The sequence below is a fragment of the Heterodontus francisci genome, chromosome 12, assembly GCF_036365525.1.
Source record: "Heterodontus francisci isolate sHetFra1 chromosome 12, sHetFra1.hap1, whole genome shotgun sequence".
NCBI lineage: Eukaryota > Metazoa > Chordata > Chondrichthyes > Heterodontiformes > Heterodontidae > Heterodontus > Heterodontus francisci.
Window position 1 is genome coordinate 84,199,950 of NC_090382.1, and position 20,636 is coordinate 84,220,585.

A 20,636-nucleotide genomic window follows, 5' to 3' on the forward strand; every position below is an offset into this window, starting at 1 on the left:
ACATGTCGTGGGAGTTGGTTGCCTGTGATCGCCAGAGCTGGCGGACAGCCATAAATGCGGGGCTAAAAAGTGGTGAGTCCAAGAGACTTAGCAGTTGGTAAGAAAAAAGACAGAAGCGCAAGGAGAGAGCCAACTGTGTAACAGCCCCTACAACCAATTTTACCCGCAGTGCCTGTGAAGAGTCTGTCACTCTAGAATTGGCCTTTATAGCCACTCCAAGCGCTGCTTCACAAACCACTGACCACCTCTCGGCGCTTACCCATTGTCTCTCGAGACAAGGAGGCCGAAGAAGAAGAAGAAAAAGAAGAAGATCACATCCTCAGAATATCCAGAAGCAGTTTGCAATCAATGAATGTATTTTGAAATGTAGTAACGTTTGGCTAGCAAACACCAAGAGACAATTTTCATCGAGCAAGATCCCACAACAGCAAATGAATGAACAACCAGGCAGCCTCTTTTAGACAGTTGACAGAACATGCACTGAAATATTAGTCCTTTGTATTGTAAGTGTGTCCAAAGTTGCTTTAATTCAAACTATAATCACAGTTATAAATTATATTATAATTATATATTTATTATAATTTATATTATTGCCGCCAGGTGAGGAGGGCATTTCAGGCTCCCCTCTCACCCTTCCTCTTATTTGATTGCAACAGGGTTTATTCCTTTTTCAAAACAGTGGTTGTGCTTACCACCTCAATGAGTTTTTTACCTTTCTTCTTGAATGTAATTGCAAAAGAGCCAATCAGACAGATTTTCTTGAGTTTAAACAAGGTAGAGGAAAGATTATTATACTTAACACTCTAGCTAGATTTACAAGTGCTAAAAATACATGGCACATTCACACAGACATTCACACAAGAATCACACACACACAAATAGATTACAGAGGGAAACAGACTTGGTGGTTGGATTTACGTCCAGAATAAATGGAACGTAAATACAGTCTGCAAATCCAGTAGTCCTCAGCTGAAGCTGTATTCTTGAAGTCTTCACTGGTCAAAGTGCACTTTGGTTGGCTTGCTTTGCTCAGAGTTTTCCTGAAGACAGAATTGGTTGTTGATTCTCTTCCCCTGGTTTCTGGCTGTAGTGGTCTGTAGGCTTGGAGGGTCAGACAGTTCTTTTCTTGATATTTTCTGGGGATAGAGAGAGAGAAAGATAGGGGAGCAGTCGCCATCCTTGCAGCTATACACTCAGTTACCGCTAGTCTGCTGTCTGTGTAACAAAACTTGTTTCTTCAGAGATGAACAGGTGGTCACATGGTTCTATCAACCCCCTTTGTTTTTAATGAGTTCCAAAGTCTAAACCCCAAAACTCCTCTTAGGTGGGGTTGCTAGTGTTTACCACTGGACATCCCCAACCCCCCACCCCGGATAGATGGCTCCACTTATGAATGCCTCAGGATGACTTTGAATGGCTCACTAACGAGGATCATCTGGCAAATCTACTCAGTTAGCCAAAGCATTGTTCTGGCTGGGCTTCTTGTTTGACGTTTAGTCTCCAGTTCAATCTCCTGGTGTTTCAGATGTAAATGGCAGTGGCCATCTTGGCTGCTAGTTTTTTAAAAAGTCACTTGTAGGATTTTTTCCATTAAACATCTAAGGTAAGTTTCCAACTGATTAAATTTATATTTCCCAATTGGCACATAGGGTTTCCCTGACAATATTATATAGCAATATAGCATGCATGTGTCTAATTTACCTGAATTCTGATGACAGGAATATGGAAAGACAATTGATATCTGATGAACCTAGTTACAAAATGAAAAGAGAATGTCCTTTTGTCCTTTATCTATTAAATGAAATTTCAAAGCCTTTAAACTTACATTCTGTTCCTGCACATGAATCCAGGTCTATGATACTGTGTAGCTGTATGGAATTCATCCTGTTACTATAAGTGCAAGAAGAAGCTGAAGCACAGAGCACAACCACACATCACATCGTGAACAAAATGCATCGTGAACAGAATGGGAAGCTAAGAATTTGGTGGCAGTGGGAATTTGGTGCAAGGGGAAAGGTGATGTTCCTTTATGCCTTGAATATTTGTAATAGTTTGTGTAAGCTTGAGGCTGTATATAAAATGTTGTTCAGTGTTTTAGTGCAAGTTAGTGTGTAAAGAGATTAGAATAAACTAAAAAGTCAGTAACTATAAATAAATGTAGATTAAGCTATGGCAGAACAGGCTGTGTGTCTGCAATGCAGTATGTATGGGAGTTTGTGGACAGTGTGACTACCCTGAGCAAACACATCCGCAGTGGATGTCTCCACCTCAAATCTCTTTGGTTCAGAGTCATTGAACTGGAATGTGAGTTGGAGACACATAAGGGAAGGGAGGAGTATCTGAAGAGTTTGCCCCAGACTTCCTTCATACCTCATAGGGAGGTGCAGGAACAGAGTGGGGTTGGTGTGACTGATTGTGTACGGAGTAAGGAGAGCACAGGGGAGATAGAGAAAGAGAATCTGTAGAAACTGATCTTATCCAGCAGGTGTACTGAACTTTTGACCTGTGAGGATAAGGATAAACATTGTAGAAAGGATGGCCAGAATGCTGACTGTGGCACCTTGGAGCAGAAGGCTAACCTAAGGGATGAGGTTAAGCGTAATATGGTGGTTCTAAGGGATTCAATAATTAGGGGGACCAATAGCATCCTATGAAAGCTTAGGAACATAGGAACAGGAGGAGGCCATTTAGCCCCTCAAACATGTACTGCCATTCTCTCCATATCCTTTGGCTAGCAACAATCTAGTTTTCAAATTAACAATTGATCAATTGTGGTTTGCAGAAGAGGGAGTTCCAAACTTCTACCACCCTTTGCGTGAAGAAGTGTTTCCTAATTTCACTCCTGAAGGGTCTGGTTCTAATTGTTTGTATATGCACCCTAGTCCTGGATTCCTCAATTAGCAGAAATAGTTTCTTGTAATCTACCCTATCTGTTCCCCATAATATCTTGAAAACTTCAATCAAATCACTCCCGGCCTCTCCCTTTCAGTGCTCCACTCCCAGAACCCCACTTTTCACCGCACCGTTCCTGGCCTCCCCTTTTCACTGCTTTGCTCAAGTCCTCTACTTTTTTACCACTCCCAGCCTTGCCCTTTTCACTGCTGTGTTCCCGACCTTGACTTTCTTACTGCCTCACTCACCTTCCGGCCTTCTCCTTTTCACTGCTCCATTCCGCTGTTGGCCTTGTTTTTTTTACAGCTCTGTTCTGCTCCCAGCCTTACTCTATTATTTACTCAGAGCCCAGCCTTGCCCTTTTCACTGCTTTGCTCCTGGCCTCACCTTTTTCTTTATATTCGTTCATGGGACTTGAGCATCACTGGCAAGGCCAGCATTTGTTAACTATTTGTAATTGCCCTTAAGAAGATGGTGGTGATCTGCCTTCTTGAACCGCTGCAGTCAATGTGGTGTAGGTACACCCACAGTGCTTTTAGCGAGGGAGTTCCAGGATTTTGACCCAGTGATAGTGAAGGAACAACGATATAGTTCCAAGTCAAGATCGTGTGGGACTTGGAGGGGAACTTGCAGGTGGTGGTGTTCCCTTGCAGCTGCTGTCCTTGTCCTTCTAGGTGGTAGAAGTTGTAAAATGGTACAGATATCTCGAATTTGAACAAATCTATGCCGTAACTTAACTGAATTTAATGTACCTGCATACTTTGAGAGGCTGAGGGCCTGGCATGCCGGGCAAATTCTGTAAAGTGGAATTGCTGGGGTTTCAAGCTATTCTTACTAATCTAAACACAATAGCTTGTGTAAGCAACTGTTATTGTCTGTGGCAAGCTGCAAAGTCAAGCTAATAAGAACTAGACAATGGTATTAGGTTAGAAAAAACACATCTGCATACAATGGAGTTAGACTAGAAAAACCACAAAGCTACAATTGCATTTATTGCAAGAGGGATGGAGTATAAAAGTAGGGAAGTCTTGCTACAAGGCGTTGCTGAGACCAGACTTAGAATACTGCATACAATTTTGGTCTCATTATTTAAGAAGGGATATACTTGCATTGGAGGCAGTTCAGAGAAGGTTCCCCAGGTGGATTCCTGGGATGAAGGGGTTGTCTTATGAGGAAAGGTTGAGCAGTTTGGACCTATTTCATTGGAGTTTAGAAGAATGTGAGAGAATCTTAATGAAACATATAAGATTCAGAGGGAGTCTGACAGGGTAGATGCTGAGACATGTTTCCCTTCGTTGGGGTATCTAGAACTGGGGTGCATAGTTTCAGAATGAGGAGATGCCCATTTGAGATGAAGGTGAGAAGGAATTTCTTCTTTCAGAGGGTTGTGAATCTTTGGAATTCTCTAACCCATACAGCAATGGAGGCTGACTCTTTGAATATATTTAAGGCTGAGTTAGACAGATTTTGGAACTATGGCGAGTCAAGGGTTATGCGGAACAGGCAGGAAAATGAAGTTGAGGCCAAGATCAGATCATCCATAATCTTATTGAATGGTGGAGCAGACTTAAGGGGCTGTATGGGCTACTCCTGCTCCTATTTCATATGTCCTTATGATTGAAAGTAGGAGAAAACTTGAGGATAAAAACAAGAAATGCTGGAACCACTCAGCAGGTCTGGCAGCATCTGTGGAAAGAGAAGCAGAGTTAACGTTTCGGGTCAGTGACCCTTCTTCGGAACTAGCAAATATTAGAAATGTCAAAGGTTATAAGCAAGTGAGGTGGGGGTGGGGCAAGAGATAACAAAGGAGAAGGTGTAGATTGGATAAGGCCACATAGCTAACCAAAAGGTCATGGAGCAAAGGCAAACAATTTGTTAATAGTGTGCTTGTCCACCTCATCCCCGTCCCATGGCACCTTCCCCTGCAATCGCAGGAGATGTAATACCTACCCATTTACCTCCTCTCTCCTCACTATCCCAGGCCCCAAACACTCCTTTCAGGTGAAGCAGCGATTTACTTGTACTTCTTTCAATGTAGTATACTGTATTCGCTGCTCACCATGTGGTCTCCTCTACATTGGGGCAACCAAACGCAGACTGGGTGACCTCTTTGTGGAACACCTCCACTCAGTCCGCAAGCAGGACCCTGAGCTTCCGGTTTCTTGCCATTTCAACACTCCCCCCTGCTCACATCTCTATCCTGGGCTTGCTGCAGTGTTCCAGTGAACATCAACGCAAGCTCGAGGAACAGCATCTCATTTACCGATTAGGCACACTACAGCCTGCCGGACTGAACATTGAGTTCAATAATTTCAGAGCATGACGGGCCCACCATTTTACTTTTATTTTTCGTTATTTTTTCTTTTTTTCTTTTTTACATTTTTTACAATTTTCTTTTGTTTATTTCATTTCATCTTAGTTTGTTCAGTTTGCTTACACACTGTTTTTTTCTCATGTTTGTACTTGCTGCTGTTCAATCTTCAGTCTGTTAACACCCTATCTGTACTAATGCTTTGTCTTTCAACACACCATTAACATATTGTTTGCCTTTGCTGCATGACCTTTTGGTCAGCTATGTGGCCTTATCCAATCTACACCTCCTTTGTTATCTCTTGCCTCCCCCCGCCTCACTTGCTTATAACCTTTGACATTTCTAATATTTGCTAGTTCCGAAGAAGGGTCACTGACCCGAAACGTTAACTCTGCTTCTCTTTCCACAGATGCTGCCAGACCTGCTGCGCGGTTCTAGCATTTCTTGTTTTTATTTCAGATTTCCATCATCCGCAGTATTTTGCTTTTAGAAAACTTGAGGAGTTTGAAAGGCAAAGGAGATCAACTATAAAAAGGCACAGTACCTTCAGAGTCAGTGTATAAATAACCATAATCAGTGCGATGTCTTGTCAGACGAGGCATCCAAAAATATTGAGCAACCGGGCAGAGAAAGCCAAGGAAGACCTGAAGCTTGTGCTCAGGGTCTAGAGGAACGGAGTGCCCAGGCTGACCATGCCAGGTGGTGCAGTGGTTAGCACCGCAGCCTCACAGCTCCAGGGACCTGGGTTCAATTCTGGGTACTGCCTGTGTGGAGTTTGCAAGTTCTCCCTGTGACCGCGTGGGTTTTCGCCAAGTGCTCCGGTTTCCTCCCACAGCCAAAGACTTGCAGGTGATAGGTAAATTGGCCATTGTAAATTGCCCCTAGTGTAGGTAGGTGGTAGTGAATATGGGATTACTGTAGGGTTAGCATAAATGGGTGGTTGTTGGTCGGCACAGACTCGGTGGGCCGAAGGGCCTGTTTCAGTGCTGTATCTCTAAATAAAAAATAAATAAAAATAAAGTGTAAGAAGAAGGTCAAGGGGTTGGAGGAAAAATTACTGATTCAAAGAGGCATTGTATATGTGCCATGACCAACTTGTCCAGTAGGGACTAAGATAGGAGAGAGGGTGATGGGGAGATCAGGAACCAGGGTGGGGGGGCACCCTGTCAAAGGAGGACTGACCTCCACCCATGAACCTGATGTGCCAAAGACGGTTAATGCCACCCAGTGATAGTGCAGCTCAGGGTGCATTAGATCGAGGATTTGAAGTACCATATATTACGGAGGAGTTAAGGAAAATGTTCTATGATTTGAAGAAGTTGGAGCAAGGAGGAGACCTCCGAGGGCATTTCCTGGAAATAGACTAGATAGCCACTCAGAACAACTTGGATGAGGGGGCTAAAAGCGCTTGTTGCTTTTCACCTTAGGTCCTAGGTTTTTTCTAGCCTCTCACAAGAGACCAAGAGAGGGCAGGGCAAGTATGAGGCACTAACATTGGGATAGACTAGGTGGTGAGGCAAGGGAAAGGGGGTCCTTTTAAAGCCTTAGCAGACATAGCACAAGGCCCATGTGAACACCCAGTGGCATTTGCCGATAGGCTATGGCCAACTTACAATGCAGCTTTGGGAGGGAGCGATAGAGGGGGACTGGACGGACAACCGGTTAATCACTAGTTACACATCCTGATCTCCCACAGCTTGCTCTATATGCAAGCCGCCATGCCAGTTTTGACCCGGAGAATGAGACGAAAACCAAAGCCAGTGTCTTAGGGAAAATGATCCAGTGCTTCAAGGTGCAACAAGTAGACAAAAGGAATACTGGGGTAATGAACATGCCAAAAGGCAAGATCTGTGAAATGTAGGTGAAAGGATCCAATACCAAAGGACCACTTCAGAGATGGCAACAAGAAGGGACTACCCCTAAAAGAAGAGCCCAGGGACAGGAGAGTTACAATCATGGGGGCTGCAGAACATTTTGAGTGTTCCTGCCAGCTCCCAAAGAAAGGGAGGTCGAAGGCCCCCATATCAACAGGATCCTGAATAAGCGCCCCCACCCAAGGAGATATGACCAAATTGTTTCCTTGGTGTATAAAAGAATGCCTGAGGGAAAACAGGACAAGGCACCCCAAGGAACCCTAAGCATGAAGGGCCCATGCCTAGCCCGAGTACCTGTGTCCACTCAGGTATGATGATTGGGGAAGACAGTGTGTAGATATCATCGTAGAGGGAGAGAGAGGGGACTATCAGGTCGACAGTGGAACGTCAAGGTCAGTAGTCCACTCTCCCTCCTCAGTGAGGTCTCCCTGGTCGAGTGGAACCTCTTATGTCCTAGGATTTCACGGACGATTCAGTGGCTGGGGCAGTATCAAAACCTTTGTATTTCAAGGTGGGACCCCTCCAAACAAAGTGGATGTGCATACTAATGAAATGGGACCATCTGGGGCTGGGAATTCTAGGTTCAGACTGGATGCTCATAATGTTATCATGGATATTGTTACGATCAAGCGGTGTGACGTGGGTGGTTCCCACTGTTCAACTCCCCACCAGACTGCAGCAAGTGTAGTTGTACTAGAGTTTAGCCCCTTGGTGTTTTATTTCTCAAATAAATTGGCAGTGACACATTTTCTTGTAGGTTTTAGAAAACAGAAAGTCAATATGCCTTCTCCTGAAATGATCGCAGCTGCATCCATTCACTCATTCGCTCACGCAATTGCACACATACACAAACACACGCACACTTACAAGAACGGACAAATAGAACAGGGAAAAAGGAAGGTGGGGGGGGGGGCACAGCAGGTTTGGATAAACCTGTTATATTCTCGTGGAAATCAAATTCTCAATGGATGCAGACCTGAGATGAGTGTAGATTTCTCTCTTTGTTGAAGGTTCCATTGCTGACAATGGGTTACTTCTAGCTCTCACTGCTCTATAAGGTAGATGTTGGCTTCTGCAGCAGGGCAGGTGTTTTTTCTGGCTTGGCCAGAACACAAGCTGTTAGAATGTTGCTCTCTCTCTCTGGCTATCTTTTTTTAAGGTAAAGCTGTTATCTCTCAGTTCCTGTTAGGAGATCCTCTGTTTTCTTCCCCATGGTGATCGCACAATAGCCCTGGACATGGCTACTTCACATCTTCTTTGTTTCAGAAGAAGAAATTCAGTTCTGGAATGTTTTAGGATGGGTTGAATTGACACTTCTTAGCTTTGAAAATTTGTCCTTTGTCTTTGTCAGACAGTTTGAATACACAAAAGGCCAATCTCTTTTTCTTTGGTGGCCATTTTGGACCATTGTTCACTTTTTAGAATAAGGATTCATTTTTTAAAAGACAAAGTACAATTTTCATAACACTTCAGAGTTATTCCATGATTGTTGTATCATCACACTTCCAGTGTGCATGACAATATGGATAACAATTGTCTGTGGGATGGGGAGGATTTTATTTTATTTTTAAAATTTTATTTAGAGATACAGCACTGAAACAGGCCCTTCGGCCCACCGAGTCTGTGCCGACCATCAACCACCCATTTATACTAATCCTACATTCCTACCACATCCCCACCTGTCCCTATATTTCCCTACCACCTACCTATACTAGGAGCAATTTATAATGGCCAATTTACCTATCAACCTGCATGTGGGAGGAAACCGGAGCACCCGGAGGAAACCCACGCAGACACAGGGAGAACTTGCAAACTCCACACAGGCAGTACCCAGAATTGAACCCGGGTCGCTGGAGCTGTGAGGCTGTGATGCTAACCACTGCGCCACTGTGCAAATAATTGTAATACCTCCACCACATAGGGAAACATGGGCTGTAACACCAATGGGTCCCTAAGACCTGGAAAAATTGGTGGCCAGGGTGCTCGAGAGATACCAAACCATAGTGCGGAATGAAAAGGAAGCTTTTGCCACCCTCAAATATGACTGTGGCAGGTTGGCAGGGGAAAAGATGCATGTGAGCGGGAGAACCGATGTCCAGGCCACAAAAAACGTACACTTTCCCCAAAGAGGCAGAGAGGAATTTGGAAAAAGCTGTTATGTCCTTGGTGGAACAAGGGGTACTGAGACTCCTCGCAAGACATGTTAATGCTCCCATTTGACCTGTTAAGAAACTGGACAGTTCTTGACGAATGACTATAGATTACTTGCACCCCTGCGGTTGACTTGATTGGCAATATCCCCAGGTCTGCCAACATGCTCACAGTTCTAGACATATCTAATGGAGTCTGGTTGATTCCCTTACACCCAAAGGATCAGCATATGTTTGCTTTTAGTTTCAAAGGGCAGCAATATAGGCGGACATGCATGCCACAGGTGTTCCAAAACAGACGTCCATTTCCAATCAGTGTATGGCCAAGTGCTGACAGAATTCAGTCAGCCAGGCCAGTTTTTTCAGTATTTGGATGACTTATTGCCGTTCTAGGAGAGTGAGGGGCTACTGAAGGAACTGTACAAGATTATGACAGGCTTAGATAAGATAGACAAGGAAAATCGTTCCCATTAACTGATGGTGCAAGAACTAGGTGACACAGATTGAAGGCTTTGAGCAACAGATGCGGGGTGAATGTGAGGAAGAAATTTTTGACACAGCGAGTGGCAATGATGTGGAACTCGCTGCCCATGATTGCAAAAGGAAATTGAATGGGCACTTGAAGGAAAAAAACTTGCCTGGCTACGGGGATTGTTACGAATAGGTGAGAAAGGTGTCTAGTGGTCCCTTTCAGCCTTTACCTGGTCTCACAGTAACAGGGTTTAATTTTAAACACACTGTTTTTTAGCTCCCCCTTGGTTAATTCTTGTTCACTGCTTTCCAATTATAAGGCAAAAAAACCAGCACAAACAGGCTTTCTTAGGTTTAAAGAAGAAAAGTTGAAATTTATTAAACTTAAACTCTAATTCGGTTGACACCTACGGATGCACGACGCGCCCATGCTAACATGCATACGCAATGCACACATGCAAATAGAGACAGAAAAGAGAAGAAAAATAAAGTTAGGCAATATCTGAAGAGTTGTTACAGTTCTTCGAGCTCACTGTAGAGTCCTTGATTGTAGATAGATCTTGCTTTTTGTTTGGAGCCCAGTAATCTTCTTAACCCTTGTTTGCTGTAGGAGACTTTTCTCTCTTGGGGTTCATGTGACTTCAGTGGATTCAGAGGCTTGTGAGAAAGAGATGGGAGCAGACAGAAGAAAGATCTTCTCAGTCCAGGAGCATTCTGCTTTCCTGCCCAAACTGTTAATTCAAATTCAAAAAACTCAGCTTGCCCAGCAGGTTAGTCATGGTTTTACCATGTCCATTTGTGTATTCGACCATCTTAGCAGTCAACCTGGAATGTGAGCTCCACCACCTTCAATGTCTGGTGATCAAAAGTCCATTGTGGATTGAATGCATCAGGGAATGGCTGTTTTGTCCTTCCAAACACTGTCTGTTGATATGCAAATATCTTTTCCAGCCACAGCTGATCTGTTTAACAAGTCCTTTCTTCACTTAATTAACAGTTTAAAATCAATTTTCATGATAAAATTAATGTGCCTCATTCTTGGCAGTAGAGGCCTAGCATGGCACTTCCACACCCAACGAAATGAAATACACTTTGAGAAAAGCACATTTCATTAAAAGGGTCAAGAGAAAAATGTAAGATACAGAAAAAGCCAAGCATTTCTCTCATTTATTCCTATTCATTTATAAATCCTAAAACTTATTACAGCCTGTCTTCTCATGGTGCCAGTACTGCTTTAATTGCCCCCTTTTTGGCAGTCCAAAAAGTGGTTAAAGGAAGTCCGGAGGAATCTTGTGGTTCTTTTTTGGGAAATTTCTCTTCCGTTTGTCTAGGCTGCCTGGGATCTTTGCTCCTGCTAAGGTAATTTTTATTTTTTAAAGAGAGTCAGTCATGGACGGGTCTATCCTGAACTCTCTTGCAGTGCTTTGCTGAGTTGTGCAAAGGCTTTTGACTTCAGGGGAAGGGTGGTTCGCATTTTTTCTGACTGTGGGGGAGGATTCTTTGCTAATCTCCCCTTTGTCCCAGAGGACACTCTGGGATGCAGGTATTTGTGTAGACTCGACTGCACTCCTGTGTGGCACTTTGACTAGGTGAGGCATCACCCTTGTGGTTTCTCTGCCCCTTACAGGTCTTTCTGTGTCTCCACAGGTTCCTGTAAATGCTATTAGCAACTCTGGTGGGGTGCTTCTAGTATCTGCATTTACATAGGAAGATGTGGGGTCTAACTTTTCAAACTTTTCGGGGTTGGCTGACCAGACAGTAGAGGTTTTCTTCCGGGATTCCTCCAGACTTCCTTTAACCTGCCCTCTTGGTCACTTGTTCCCCTTCCCTGTCTAACATTTTGCCAGCCTTGTGCCTTCCTATTCCTTTTTGTTCTTGGCGGGGGTCCCTTACAGTTCACCAGCCCTCTGCTGGAGGGTCCTCCTAACACCGGTACAGGACTTAGGGGTGAAGGTTTCATTGTAGGTTAGGTATTCTCCTCAACCTGGCACAGGTGGCAAGCTCTGCAGTACTCCATCACATCTTTGTGGAATTTTGGCCAGTCAAACTGCTGTTTTATGCGGGCTTTGGTCTTTCGTGTACCGGCATGTACAGTCACTGTAGTCTTGTGGGCCCTTCTTCATATCTCTCTCTGGTACGTCTGTGGCACACCTAACTGTTGAACCACTGACCACTTATTGCTCTCGGGTCTCTGAGAAGAACTCCATTTCCTCATCAGTACCTCATTCTTTAAATAGTAGCAAGCAGGGACTTGCTTTGTTTCACTTTCAAACTGGGCAGCCTGTGCTAACTCTTGCAATACTGGGTAGGCTCGCTGAGCCTCAGCTAGGGAAAATCCATCTAATTCATTCTCTGGGTCTCCTAACTTTCCAAAGAAAGTCTCGGACAGGCAGAACTCATGGTCATCTGCCTGCAGTGCCAATGCAGTCTCCTCTGGAGGAGCTGGTTTGATCATGGCCTGATCCACTACACATTCAGGGAAACTGCAGGGATCCGTCTCCTGCCACTGCCCTTTCTCTCTGACATCCTGTGGTCTTTCTTTCACTGCTGGGGGGGCTACCACCTTCACCACCGCCAGATCATTATCTCGGAGCAGGTCAACCCTGTCCACAGGCAAACTAGGGACAATCCCTATGGTCACCGGTCCTGAAACTAGGTCACACTCCAGGTGCACCTGGTGGACAGGTACAGGTATATACTGCCCTCCAATACCATTCACCACCATTCTGGTGTTCACTGCACTCTCTGGGGGAACGGTCAGGCCTTTTCCCAGTAAAAGGGATCTAGTGGCCCCTGTGTCCCTGAGAATTACTATGGGCTTGCTTGCCCCACTCGAGGGGTATGGAGTTGCTTTCCCTTCAGACTCAAAACCTTGATAACCCTCAGGAATCCTATTAAATGTTCCTGCACTTGCAGCCGTAAGCTTCCTGAGTCTCACTCTTACTGCAGTTAAAGCCACAGCTTGTTCTGCTGTGCCTGCTATCAAGTTCATTTCTTCACTGAGCGGGTGTGCCCTGATTAACCCTACAGGTTTCCCTTTAGTTTCCAGCAGTCAGCTCTTAAATGCCCTGCTTTATTACAATGGAAGTACATAGGTCTCCAGGTCTTGCTCTTGCTCACAGCACCTTCCTTTTTGGCTAAAGGAGGGCCCACTGTGTCTCCTGCTTTCCTTTCTCTCCCAGGACTGCTTGGGCTCCGATTACCTTCCCACCTTTGGTCCCTTTCAGATTTGTGGGGGTGACTAGGAAAGGTTCTCCCCTGGGAAACCAACTTATAAATTAAAGCAAACTCATGTGCCATGATGTCCGCTTGCTGAGCCCTCTGAACCCCCTGCTCCTCTACAGAGTCTTTATGGAGAGTGGGAGAGAGTGTTTAAATTTTTCGAACAGAATTACTTCCTAGAGATTCTCATAGCTGAGATGTACTTTAAGAGCCCTCAGCCACTGATCAAAAGCCAGCTGCTTACTTATTTCAAACTCCAGATAACTTTGATTAGCATGCTTCTTGAGGGTTCTAAACTTTCGGCGATAGGCTTCGAGCATCAATTCATACGCTACAGGATAACATTTTTGGTCAGTTCATAATTCTCATCTGGCAACAAGGAATAAACCTCATGGACTTTTCCAGTGAGTTTGCTTTGTAGTAAAAGAGACCAGGTCTCACCTGGCCTTTTTAGCTGTCTTGCCAGTTTCTCAAAGGACACAAAAAATCTTCTACATCCTCGTCATTGAGTTTTGGAATTAGTTGAGATAGTTTTAGCAATTTTGTACCCAGCCCTGAATTATGCTCCTCCATATGGGCTATGCTTTGACTGGGGTTACTCTGTTGCCCCCTAGTTAACCTAAGCCGCTTTAACGCTCTCTGTCTCTTCGCATTCCTTCTAGAATATTCTTTCTCTCTGCCTCTCCTCAAATTCAAGTTTCTTCTGTTCCAATTTTATCTTTGCTAACAATACCCTGTCTCCTTCTAACCCTATTTCTGCTTCTTCAGATTCAAGAGAAAGATGGTTGGCCACTAGCCTTAGGAGTTCAGACTTCCTAGCCTTGCCATTTACATTGATCCTACACTGCTCATCCATTTTCCTCAACTCCTCCATATACAGTGCTTTTAACTTATCCCAAGTTACTTCACCCTGGCTTGGAGAGCTACTAGCTTCAGTCACAGACATGTTAGTATTCAAACACACACAACCACATGAAAACCTGTATTGAAATCTTGCTCTTTATTTTATTGGGAACAATTTGGCTTCCCACATCCAATTTCTCTCGTTTGTCTGTGGGTCAATTCAAGACACTAGCACCCAAATTACTGTTACGACCAGGTGATAAAGGTGTCCAGGGGTCTCTCTCAGCCTTCACCTGGTCTTACTGTAACAGGGTTTAATTTTAAACACACCATGTTCTTTCGCTCCCCCTTGGTGAATGCTTGTTCACCGCTTTCCAATTATAAGGCAAAGAAACCAGCACAAACAGGCTTTCTTAGGTTTAAAGAAGAAAGTTGAAATTTATTAAACTTAAACTTGAACTTTAATTCGGTTGATGCCTACGGATGCACGACGTGCTCACGCTAGCATGCATATGCTATACACACATGCAAATAGAGACAGAAAAGAGCAGAAGTAAAATAAAGTGAGGCAATATCTGAAGAGTTGTTGTTATGGTTCTTTGAACTCACTGTAGAGTCCCTGATTGTAGGTAGATCTTACTTTTTGTTGGGGACAAGTATTCTTCTTAAACCTTGTTCACTGTAGGAGACGTTGCTGTCTTGGGGTTCATGTGTCTTCAGTGGATTCAGAGGCTTGTGAGAAAGAGATGGGAGCAGACAGGAGAGCGATCTTCTCAGTCCAGGAGCATTCTGCTTTCCAACCCGAACTGTTTGTACAAATTCAAAAAACTCAGGTTGCTCAGCAGGTTAGCCATGTGACTAGCTGGTTTGACCATGTCCGTTTGTGTAGTCGTCCATCTTAGCAGTCAACCTGGAATGTGAGCTCCCCCACAATCAGTGTCTGGTGATCAAAAGTCCATTGTTGGTTGAATGTCTGGGAATGGCTGCTTTGTCCTTCCGAACACTATCTGTTAATATGCAAATGTATTTTCCAGCCACGGCTGATCTGTTTAACAAGTCCTTTCTTCACTCCAGTAACTTTTTAAAATCAATGTGCCTCATTCTTGGCAGATGGGGGCCTAGCATGACAGATCAAGCGGGGAGACTGGCACTGACTGGATTGCTCCATGGAGAGCCGTCGTGGACTTGATGGGCTGAATGTGATACTGTATATTTTATACTGTAAATGACTCCATGACTGTTGGAATTGCTTGAAATGGTGGGTTTTAAGGTAAACCCCAAAAAGGCTCAAATAAGACAGAAAGAGGTCCAATTTCTCGACTAACACTGACTGGGACTGCACATGATCGACGAAGCAAACGCTGAAAGACACAGGAATGACCTTAGGCCATTTCTGGGTCTGGCAGATGATAGGAGTTAATTCAGAGAGAATTACACTGCCATGGTAGCACCCTGATTGAGACTGTTAAGAAAAGGAGTGGAATAAGATGGGAAGTGTGAAGAGGTGTTTTTGCAGCTAAAAGGGGATTTACAGACAGCCCCAGATCTAGGAATCTGGAAGTGATGGTGACAGATGCCAGTTTGAACACATTCTTATGCAGGAAACCCATGGGCACCTGAGACCAGTGGCTTATGCCTGTAAGGTAGTATCTGGACGTTGAAACTTTTGTGGTATTCACCAGAACGTAGTCCCTTATTCTCCTTACACATCACACAATGATCCGTCTCCTGTTAGAAGGCTGAGCGAAGGAGAGTTTATTACGTGGATTGTTAGATGGACACTCCAACTGGAAGGGATGAACTTCAAAGTGGGAACGCTAGTGGAATAGAAGCTCGTAGCCAACCTCAATTATCAGGGTGAACCCCATAGCTGTACTTTCAAAGAGGTGTGGGAAGTGGATAGTGGATTAAAATCCACTCAGAGGGTCGAGACATTTATATAGATGGGTCCAGTTTTGTGGATAAAGGGGAATGTTATATTGGGTGTGGGATATATGACCCACAGAAGGGGGTGGAATTGGTGATCCTACTGTTCACAAGCGTTAATGCTCAACAAATGGAGTTGGCAGCCAGAACCTATGTGCTAACACACCCTACCTAATGTCCCCCACTTTGAGAATGCTGGACACTGCTTATGCAGGGCAGATTGGTAGGCAGAGCTCATGAAGTTGGACATCGCTTCCATGTGGAAAAGGATAGTCTTGAAGCTCTGCAAGAAGCCCTGTGCTAAGTTGCAGCCGAACTCCTCCATGCGCCGTGAGAGTGACAATAGGCCGTCTGGCAGGTCTGCCAACACCCCAAGCAATAAAAGCCACCCATAGAACCCTTTTCATTCACATCTTTAGCCAACAACACATCTAATCACATAACCAAAAATGAACTATTCTTTCTTGTGAATTCCCTTAGTGCCTGTCTTGTGGGCGTCTTTGCCAGGCCTGTACTCCTACATAGTGCTACCTCAATGATTGCAGCATGGCAGGTGGAAGGCTGTTGACTTTCACTGGGAGATACGGTAGTTGGTCTTGCAGGCCCCCCTCTGGTTTTCTGTCTCACCTTAGTGTTATGCGTGACTTTCTGCTGCAAGGGAGAGGGTGCACTGTCAGTGATTGAGCAACTCTGGACTTTGCCCTCCCTGGCAACATACTCCCACTTCCTCTTTAGGCTGGTGCATGAGGGTTTCTTGCCCATCTGGGGAACCATAGCCTCTCTTCTGGACTTCACCTCAGTTACTAGAGCCTTCAAGGGAGCTTGTTAAACATGGAAATGCGCTCCTTCATGTGCTGTGTCATTCTTCTTCCTGCAGTCTTTCCAGTTGCTAGACCAGCAGTCTTCACTTCAGCAGTGCATCTTCCCTTTAATAGGGAGTCTGCCTTTAAGAAGGAAAGGTTAGCTACACCATGTGGTTCGCAAACAATGCTGCCTTGCCTCCCTTGCAAAGCGCAAAGGCCGTAAGAAGCAATTAGGAGGGATGGTAGCTTGGAGCCGCTCGAGCCAATGCTACAATTATTCAGATGAGGTGCGTACACCAAATTTGAATGTTGCCCACCTCAATTTCAACAAGCATAGGCAGATTGCGAATCGCAACTGCTGCACCCAAAAAAATCGGGGCTATCTAATTTCTAGCTCAGACTAAGAAAGTTTTCCTTCACAAATTTTAGGAATTCTTCACCCTCTTTGCCCTTCACAGTCTATATTAGGGTAATTAAAGTCCCCTACCATTACTGCTGTATTATTTTTACATTTTTCTGAAATTTATATTCAGATTTGCTCCTCTATAACCTTTTCACTATTCGGGCGTCTATAGTAAACACCCAGCAATGGAACACTCCTTGACTGTTCCTTAACTCACACCAAATAGATTCAGGGTGTGAAATTCAGATCTGTAGCTCCACAGCAGACAATACTACGGAAGCCAAATGCCCTTCTAGTCACCACACTTTAGGAAGGAGGTGAGGGTCCTTCAGAGGGCACAGATGAGATTTACCAGAATGGTTCCAGGGCTGGGGGCTTTTAGTTAGAAGGTTAGGCTGGAACAGCTGGGATTGTTCTGCTTAGAGCAAAGGAGATTGAGGGGACATTTAATAGAAATGTACAAGATTATGACAGGCTTAGAATCATAGAAAGTTTAAGGCACAGAAAGATAGGTTAGACAAGGAAGAACTTTTCCATTAACTAATGGAATAGGACTAGGGGACAGATATTGAAGATTTTGGGCAAGAGATGCAGGGGGAATGTGAGGAAGAACCTTTTTATGCAGCAGCTGGTAATAGCCTGGAACTCGCTGCCCGCGAAGGTGGTGAAAGTAGAGACAATCAATGACTTCAAAAGGAATTTGGATGGCCACTTGAAGGAAATAAACTTGTAGATCTTTGCTGATCAAGCAGGGAAGTGGAACTGAATGGATAGTTCTGTGGAGAGCTGGCATGGAATTGATGGGCCGAATGACCTCCTACTGTGCCTACACTTGAACCAGCCTCCCTTAGCAGTTAAAAGTCTGCCTATCTAGGCAGATGATCTTGGATGCAGGTCTTCATGTCGAAGATGTCTCAACTCCCCTATTGCCTTTGTGGTGAAGGGCATTCTTGTAGAACAGAACTCCTTACTAAGATCTTCATAGGATCTGTGTGGCCTGTAAATTATTTGAGGTGGTAATATCTTATAGGATATTGCCTCCTCAAATGCTATTCCACTTAGATTCTCCCCAAATTCTTAGATTCTCCCCAGATGCTCCCACTCTCTTCCAGTCTGCATTTGTCCTTGCCCTCCATTTATAATTGTAAAGAATGGAATGGTCATTGGAATTCCCAAACCTGGAATGTAGCATAGGCATGCAGAGGGTATCTGCATATCTAATCCTCCTGCTCTACTCAATGAACTTCTCTGTCATCACACAACTTTTTCTGACTCACAAGCTGCAGATGATGTTCTCACACAGTTCTTGCATTTTCCTTTCCCTGCACCAAAACCTTGTCCCTTTTTCATTTCAGATACCCAAGAACTATAAAAGACCATCATGGGCTAGATAGTATAGGGAACAGGAGTGAAATCAGAGAGAGGGTGAGCGAGGCTAACTAAATTCTGTTGTATTCACAGAAAGGCTGCTTGAGCTAAAGCTACTGGCATAGATGTAACCACAGTACTAGCTGAAGCTAGATACAGATAACCAAAATGCTTAACATAGACTTTGATAGCGAAAGGGTTGAAGTCAGACAATGGAGGTATAGCTTTGTGCAGGCCTGCTTAGATTTGGTGGAAATTACTGCTCTGAACTTAAGCAACATTATTGTGAGAAAACAGGGGATAGCAGCCTTGAAAAGATGCAAGGCTGAGGCCTCGTGTCTGTCCTACAAAATTAAACAAAACTGATTTTAGTGACTTTTCAGACAAAGAAAAAAGCACATAATGCTAAAGGTACTACAGGCGAGCTCTGACCAAGGATGTGAGGAGGCTAAGACAAATAAGAGAAGACTATTGTGGAAAATAAAAGCTCATGGTGTAGGGGGTAACATATTGGCATGGATAGAAGATTTGATAGTTAACAGGACACAGAGAGTAGGCATAAATTTTCTGGTTGGCAAGATGTAACGAATGGTGTGCCGTGGGGGTCAGTGCTGGGACCTCAACCTTTTACAATTTATATAAATGACTTGGATGAAGAGACAAAGGTATGGTTGCTAAATTTGCTGCTGGCACAAAGATAGGTTGGAAAGTAAGTTGTGAAGAGGGCATAAGGAGGCTACAAAGGAATATAGATAGGTTGAGTGAATGGACAAAGATCTGGAAAATGGAGTATAATGTGGGAAAATGTGAAATTGTCCATTTTCAGCAGGAAGAATAAAAAAGCTTATTATCTAAATGGTGGGATGAATTTCATAAGCCCATCGCCGAAATTGGGCCGCATGCCAAATAGCCACCGCGATTCCACTAAGAGAGCGATTCCATTTCCATTTAAATAGCCGAGGCGGGCTGCCCCCCCCCCCTCCATCAGGTGGAGGGGGCGGACTGTCCGTCCCCGGCAATGGCGTCAGCTGCTTGTGCGCAGGCGCTGACGCATTTTTAAAGGGCTGTTAGTCCTACTGGCATATTTAAAGGAACATTTAATGAAATTAAATAAATACACCTCCTTTGCCCCGCTCCCACTCCCAATAACAATTAAATTAATTATTTGCACTTTCCCCCCACAAAACACTTACCTTTACCATCTGACCTCCCCCCCGCAACTTTAAACTACAACCCTTCCCACCATCCCCTACACCCATGATGTTAATTTGGCCCAGTTCCTCCCCCACTCCCCACACTGAGAAACTTACCTCCTCCCCCTTCCCCACCATTGTTGTGCCTCATTTCCCCTGACGGGGATCCGGAGGCGCGGGAGTGCCGGCTGCCAGGCCATAGATCGCAGCGGGACATCAAGATTAATGGGAAGTAGATGTAAATCTATTAATTTACTTTATTTGCATATGGTTAATGTACTCCCGAGCGGTTGCGGGGTTGCCACGGTGCCCCGCCGCCACCAGGAGGATCGGGCCAGGCCCTGCCGACATCAAGGTCCGTGGCAGGCCTCATCTGGGGACATCTTTAGGCCCCACCCCACCACAGGTCCCGACATCGAGGGCTCCTTAAATTCCTGCTTGGTGCGAGACTGCAGAGCTCTGTGATGCAAAGGGATCTGGGTGTCCTAGTGCATGAATCGCAAAAAGATAGTATGCAGGTACTGCAAGTAATTAGGAAAGCTAATAGAATGTTATCATTTATTGTAAGGGGAATTGAATACAAAGTAGCGAGGTTATGCTACAGTTATATAGGGCATTGGTGAGAGCACAACTGGAGTACTGTGTACAGTACTGGTCGCTTTATTTAAAGAAGGATGTAAATGCATTGGAAGCAGTTCAGAACAGGTTTACTAGACGAATACCTGGATTGGGAGGGTTGTCTTATGAGGAAAGGTTGGACAGGCTAGGATTGTATCCGCTGAAGTTTAGAAGAGTAAGAGGCGTCTTGATTGAAACATATAAGATTCTGAGGGGTCTTGAAAGGCTGGATGTGGAGAGGACGTTTCCCCTTGTGGGAGAATCTAGAACTAAGGATCACTATTGAAAAATAAGGGGTCGCCCATTTCTAGACAGAGATGAGGAGAAGTTTTTTCTCTGAGGTTCATGAGTCTTTGGAACTCAATTCCTCAAAAGGTGGTGGAAGCAGAGTCTTTGAATATTTTTAAGGCAGCGGTAGATAGATTCTTAATAAGCAAGGGTGTGAAAGGCTTTTGGGGTAGGCGGGAATGTGGAGTTGAGGTTACAATCCAATCGGCCATGATCTTGCTGAATGGCGGAGCAGGCTCGAGGGGCCGCGTGGCCTACTCTTGCTCCTAATTCG

At 44.6% G+C, this 20,636-nt stretch overlaps 1 long non-coding RNA gene across 1 annotated transcript in view; it reads left to right on the plus strand.

Annotated features, from left to right (window-relative positions):
• The window catches only part of LOC137375965 (uncharacterized), a 38,658-nt gene that overhangs the window by 9,713 nt on the left and 8,309 nt on the right, over positions 1 to 20,636 (plus strand). Inside the window, exon 3 of the long non-coding RNA XR_010976107.1 lies at positions 1,851 to 2,016. This is a non-coding gene — a long non-coding RNA (uncharacterized lncRNA). The remainder of the gene's footprint in view (positions 1 to 1,850; positions 2,017 to 20,636) is intronic.